Raw genomic sequence first — 1,457 nt, forward strand, 5'->3', positions numbered from 1 at the left:
CAGGCTGATTTTCATGCATTTCCAATGTTGGCAAGTGGTCCAATTTGTGATGGGAGCGAACTTGACTGCTCATGCCGACTTTGAGACTTCTAAGCCGGTTAGCTCAGCCGGGTTTGACCCGGCGGTTCTGCCGACAGACTCGTCGTCGAGTGCGGACCGGCCCCGTGTTCAGGCCGAGTTTCATGCATTTCCAACGTTGGCAAGTGGTCCAAACTGAGAAGGGAGCGAACTTGACTGCTCATACCGACTTTGAGACCTCTAAGCCGGGTAGCCCGGTCAGATTTGACCCTGCGGTTCTGCCGACGGTCTCGCCTTCGAGGGCAGATGCTGCCCCGTGTTCAGTCCGAATTTCATGCATTTCCAACGTTGGCAAGTGGTCCAAATTGTGATGGGAGCAAACTTGACTGCTCATACCGACTTTGAGACTTCTAAGCCGGGTAGCTCAGCCGGGTTTGACCCGGCGTTCTGCCGACGGTCTCGCCTTCGAGGGCGGACCGGCCCCCGTGTTCAGGCCAATTTTCATGCATTTCCAACATTGGCAAGTGGTCCAAACTGTGATGGGAGCGAACGTGACTGCTCATACCGACTTTGAGACTTCTAAGCCGGGTAGTTCGGCCGGGTTTGACCCGGCGATGCTGCTGACGGTCTCGCCTTCGAGTTTGATGCATTTCCCACGGTGGGAAATCAGTAACCAGAAAAACTTGAAAAAATGCCCAAAAAGAAGAAATCAGTAACCAGCAAAACTTAGACAAATGCCCGAAAATGAGAAATCAGTAACTAGAAAAACGTTCGAAAATGAGAAATGAGTAACCAGTGACACTTAGAATTTTTTTGGGTCAGTACAAATCAGTAACCAGCGACACTTGGTGGCGACAGACGGGAACTGGTGGCAATGGATGGGGTCGGCGGTGACGGATGAGGTCCGGTAGCAACGGATGGGGACCGGTGGAGATAGGTGGGGACCCGGTGGCGACGGACGGGGCCGGGTGGCGACGGACGGGGCCGGGTGGCGACAGGAGACGACTGTTGGAGACAGGTGGGGCCTGGTGGCGACAGATAGGGACTGCTGGCAACAGACGGGTCTGGTGGCGACGGATGGTGAACGGTGGAGACAGATGGCGACAGGTGGGTCCTGGTGGCAACAGGTGGGTCCTAGTGGAGATTCGTGGGGCCTGGTGGAGACAGGTGGGTCCTGGTGGTGAAAGGTGGGGACTGGTGAGGCCTGGTGGCGACAGGCGGGGACCGGTGGCAGATGGGAACCTTTGGCGACAGATGGGGACCGGTGGCGACAGATGGGGACCGGTGGGGACTGGTGGCAACCGGCGGGCACCGGTGGCGACGGATGGGGACCGGTGGCGACGGACGGGGACCGGTGGCGACGGACGGGGACCGGTGGCGACGGACGGGGACCGGTGGCGACGGACGGGGACCGGTGGCGACGGATGGGGCCTGGTGGC

Source organism: Chiloscyllium plagiosum, unplaced genomic scaffold (genome assembly GCF_037043375.1).
Source record: "Chiloscyllium plagiosum isolate Xiang-an unplaced genomic scaffold, Cpla_swu_hap1 HiC_scaffold_43, whole genome shotgun sequence".
NCBI lineage: Eukaryota > Metazoa > Chordata > Chondrichthyes > Orectolobiformes > Hemiscylliidae > Chiloscyllium > Chiloscyllium plagiosum.